The sequence below is a fragment of the Dipodomys merriami genome, unplaced genomic scaffold (assembly GCF_024711535.1).
Source record: "Dipodomys merriami isolate MVZ:Mamm:240054 unplaced genomic scaffold, mDipMer1.0.p SCAF_215, whole genome shotgun sequence".
In the NCBI taxonomy this organism is placed as follows: Eukaryota; Metazoa; Chordata; class Mammalia; order Rodentia; family Heteromyidae; genus Dipodomys; species Dipodomys merriami.
Genome location: NW_027203549.1, coordinates 1,174,361 through 1,178,926, shown reverse-complemented (window position 1 = coordinate 1,178,926; position 4,566 = coordinate 1,174,361). Strand labels below are relative to the sequence as shown.

The 4,566-nt window shown below is 32.5% G+C and overlaps 1 pseudogene; it reads right to left on the bottom strand.

Annotated features, from left to right (window-relative positions):
* Nucleotides 1-4,004: 4,004 nt before the first annotated feature.
* LOC138834454 (U6 spliceosomal RNA) lies at nt 4,005-4,104 on the bottom strand (annotated as a pseudogene).
* Between the last annotated feature and the right edge of the window lie 462 nt (nt 4,105-4,566).

The window sequence follows — 4,566 nt, the reverse complement described above, 5'->3', positions numbered from 1 at the left end:
GTTCAACAGATACATATATTCAGCATCAAAAAAACTATATATTAATGGGCTATGAACAACAGAGAAGAATTTGGTAAGCCAGAAATTATTAGGTTTAGGGAGAGGTGTAGGTAAAAATAGGAATAGAGAGAGAGATGTGGGACTTAACTAAATCCTAATCTCAAAGCAGGAAATAGGTTGGATAGGATGAAAGTAGAGAGAGAGAAAAAATGAAGAAAGAGAAAGGGAAAAAAAGAGACCAGAAAAAATAGAAGAGTAAGAATTAAAAATTAAACATAGCAATGCTTAAAAATTATACAGATTTGAAAACGAAATATTCCAAGAAGAATGTTGATATAATTAGAAAAGAGAACAGATATAAAGCAGATATGAAAAACTGAAATAAATACTTAAAGTATTATATAGGTATAAAGAGGTAGTACTGCTATTAAGGAATTTAAGTCTAAGAGGTTTTGAATTGAGTAATAAATTTCTGGATTAACCGTGTCCACAATTGGGGATAAGGTCTATTTATCGACTATGAGTATATCTGAGGATGCGCAGAACAGCAATTAAGTCATATAAAGAAGAACGAAAGAGAAGAAAGGGTGAAGAGAATGAGAAAGAAAGAAAAAAGATCAGAAGTTCAGTAGAGATAAACAAAAAACAAAAAAGATTTTTAAAAAAATTAAAAGAAAAGAAAAAAAAAGAAAGAAAGAAAAACCGCACACACACACACATATACCTCTAAAATAAAAATTATAAGAGAAAGAAAAAACAAGTTACTAGAAAACAATATTTTTCAAAACAGGTAAAAATTAAAAATTAAAAAAAATTGGAAAATTTTTTATAAAAGTTATAAAAAAAGAAAAAAAAACTTCTTTGATTTTTTTTGGGGGGGAGGGGTGGGAAAATGTTGTATATCCCTTGTGTCCATAACCAGCCTCTTGTTGGAGTCTCTGGTCTGTTTGTGGTGTTTGATTTTCCTGTGGCTTGGTTGGTGTCTTAAGTCAGTTTGTTTGAGCAGGCAGAAAAACGCTCTGTTTTACCCGGGATTTTGTGATCCTCCTCCCAGGTTAGTTCAATGAGAGGCAGATCTGCATTGAGTATCACAAAAGAGGGAGATGGCTGTTTACTACAAATGATAGTCCTTTATTACAAAATAATACACAATCTAGTCTCCATGCATGTTTAATTTTACTTGCCTCTCCACATGTGACCACTTAATTTATTTTAATTAATTCATTTGTTGGGTGCTAATACTAAGGCTTGATCTTAGGGCCTGGCTCTGTCCCATAATTTGTTATTTTTTGTTTTAGTTTTCTCAAGGCTAGCATTTTACTGCTTGTACCACAGTTCCATTTCTACCTTTTGCTGGTTACTTTCAAATCAGATTCAAATGGACTTTTTTTTCCCGCTTGTTGTGGTTTCAAACCACAATCCTCAGATTTCCTCTTTCTGATTACCTTGGATTAAAGACAAAAGCCTCCAGTGTGGCTTTTTTTCTCTATAGTTATCTAATGCACATACTTAGATAGTAATTTAAAACTGAGAGTATAGAAGCAAGATGTACATTGATGATATTGTCCTGTCAGAAATTCATGGTAGTAAATTTCTTAAGGCCATAAACAAAAAATACCATGATATAATATAAGAGGAATCACTATTGAACATATGAGGTATAAGAGCTTTCTAATAGGTCCATTATTTATTGTTGCCCAACATTAGAAAAAAAAGTATAGTGCAGTAGTAAATCGAAGTCCTTTGTATGACTACTTAAATTCCTTGTTTTTTTAAGACACTTGTTTTCATCTAGAAAAGTAGGCCTGTCTATTGTCTTCATGTGATTTTGATGATTTAAGGTGCTTAATGAGAAGTCAAAATGTGGGTCTTTGCTATCAATTAAATCTCACTTTTTCTTCTTGGAGAATATAATGATTAAAGCACTAGTTCAGAATCAGCATGCAATAGTTCAGAATCACGCTTCCTGTGCAAGTGGATCACCAGTAAGTAATCCTCAATACCTTTTTCCATAAATTTTTTCACACATACAATCGGCCTTCCTTCTCTAGCTGCTTTTCTAGAATAGACACATTCGTTCATTTTACAGGAAAAGTTTGATTCAACTGATTTGTCAGATCTGCTACTAGAATTATCAAGAAAATAGTTTCTTGTCTCAAATTTAGTCAAAGCTATGTCTCTTTGTGTAGGCTACTAAAATGTATTTACTAATTTCAAGAAAGTACATAAATTCTATTTTCATCTCTTTTTAAAAAATAAAATTGTTTCCACTATAAATTGATCAGAGGCATGGATTTTGTGGCTAGCTAGGTCATTGTACATCTGTCTTTCTCTTCCTCTTTTTCATGGTTCTCATAGATAATATGATTGCTCTATAATTATCCTAATTTTTTTTGCTTTTATATTTTTGCTTGCATCATTTCACTTTCTGCCCTGCCATTTCCCAAAGCATTTTCATAGAAGGCATTATGTCCTATTTTCTCATTCCTAGAATAAGCTGGACATGAAGACACCACTTGCCATCATTTTCAGCCTATAACTTTGAATATGGAGGAAAATCTTTCTCTGTTCTCTATCAATTCCCTATTCTCCAGTTAGAATAATTTAGAATAGAAAACGGAAAAAGAGGAAACAAATCATGGTGAAAAAACAGATGCAGAAAATTCATTGGATTTTTCTGACCAGTTCAACCAACGTGAATTATTGGTGAAATACATGGGCACCTCATTCCCAGTGGTACTCAAAGTCAATGGTTAGGCAATTCTGATGAAGACAAGGAACAAGATGAAAACGTGAAATATGGTATCATTTGCAAGAAAAAAGATGGAGAAGGATCCAAGAAAATTTCTTCTTTGGGCTGCCGAAAATAATCAGCTTACTACAGTGCAGACACTACTTTCCAAAAAAGCCACTCATGTGAATACTAGGGATGAGGATGAGTATACCCCGCTTCATCGGCAATCCTACAGTGGACACTTAGACATTGTCCATGAGTTACTGTCTCGAGGCAGCTATTCATGCAATAACTGTAGATGGCTGGACACCCATGCACAGTGCTTATACGTGGAATAATATGAGTGGCTTCTTTCTTACTTCATCATGATGCAGATACCAATGACCAAACTAAATGCCTCTTGACCCCCTTGCATCTTGCTGCTGGGAATAGAGGTAGCAAAAGTATGCTGGATCACCTTCTCTTGAACCATTTTATCAAACCAGGTCTGAAGAACAACTTGGAAGAAACTGCATTTGATATTGCCAAAAGGTTAATAAGTATCACTACCTCTATGAAGTGGTGGAAGGCTGAACAAATTGTTCTCGTAAGTTGTAATGGTTTGGTTAAGTTTCTTAAATTTCAAAAATGCCGTTTCATCCTTTGTGTCCTTCCAAAATATTTTCACAATACAAAATAACAGCAATATCTTACTGTAAAAATTCATAGATTTCATGGTATTCTTCCAAGTGAATTGCCTGACTTTGATATCAAAATATATTCAAGAGTTGTTTGTATATATCTATAATGATTTCTGCAGAGTTTGTGATTTTTTGTAAATCAGAAATAGGTTTAACTTATCTGTTGAAATGAGTAGTACATAAGCTAAAGATATTTCTGGTACTTGTCTGAAAAAGTTTATTTTAAAATAGTCTGTATTCTGTTCATATAATATCCATAATCTATTTCATTCTCTCCAAATATAATATTTTGAATTCTACATTGATTTATATTATATAGGTTCATTAATGAATGTGTACTTTCAGATTGCATTCCATATAGAAACAGTTTAAGATTCCTTTTTTCCAAGGTCTTTATAGTATTTTATTTCTTTGGGATAAAATGACAATGTTATCTAATTTCAAAAGTTTTGTAAAGGTTATGCTATGTAAAGACTTTTCTGAGGTTAAGAGTTAATACACTGAAGACAAACTTTTAATTCTATGAATTACATGTATTGTTTCACTTGTATCTTTGTAATCAACTTTTTAATAACTGTATTTCACTCCTTGAATCTGAAGAATACTTCACAAATTTCCATATCATCCTTGTGGAAGTGTCATGTTATTCTCTGTATTGTTGTAATTTGGGTAGATGTGCTGCTGAAGCATGTAGTATCTTGTAAATTTAAATAGTTAATGATGCAATCTTAATATTGGCATATAACTTTGGTTGCTTATTTGTAACAAGGAAATTTTATTGTTCCTACAATGGTATTGATCTTATTTCCCTAAAATTCTGAGTATAGTGGAAAATATTTATATTGTTCAAATAATTGCTTACATTTCAACATTTTTTTTGTCCGTGACTATTTTAAGTCTTTTTCATTTTAAACCTGATCATACTTTAAAGCCTTTATAGCTAGGTCCAAAGGTGATGGCTTTTCAAGTACTTATTTATGAACTGAGTTAGCTTTGTGGAGCTAAGGGATTCAAAGTAAGCCTTGCTCAAGAGCTACTTCTAAACTTCTGCAGCTTAAAATTTCCCAAATGAGGTCTTACTGGCACAAAATGTCTCCCTGACTCTTTCCCATTCTTCCATGTAGGAATAGACCAACCAGAATATCTTACCCT